This window comes from Drosophila willistoni (genome assembly GCF_018902025.1).
Source record: "Drosophila willistoni isolate 14030-0811.24 chromosome XR unlocalized genomic scaffold, UCI_dwil_1.1 Seg105, whole genome shotgun sequence".
Classification (NCBI taxonomy): domain Eukaryota; kingdom Metazoa; phylum Arthropoda; class Insecta; order Diptera; family Drosophilidae; genus Drosophila; species Drosophila willistoni.
In genome coordinates, this window is record NW_025814054.1 from 2,345,859 (window position 1) to 2,346,245 (window position 387).

Here is a 387-nt window from a genome sequence, read left to right on the forward strand (position 1 = left end):
CGGGTGTCAGTGTGACCAGAGGCAGTTTAAAATTTATCTACGTCAATTCTACTTGCCCGGTGGCGCCAACTTTAATAGAGCCTGTAATTGAAATGTTAAAAATAGGGGGTAAAAATAATGTTGATTTTAGCAGCCCCCTATTTTAAAAAAAGCCCCAAAAATATGCCATCAATTTATTCAATATATGCCTTAAAATATACTAAAAATAATAATTTATAAATTTATATGTTTACTTGAAACATTAAAATAAATAAAATAAAATCAAACATCAAGCCTGTTGCTTTACTTTTGATTCTCCGACTGTTCAAGTATTGTATTAAAAAATGGATATCCGTAGCTCTCAAGGGCCTGGAGAGTTGAACTGCCCACACAGTGAGGCTTTCGGTA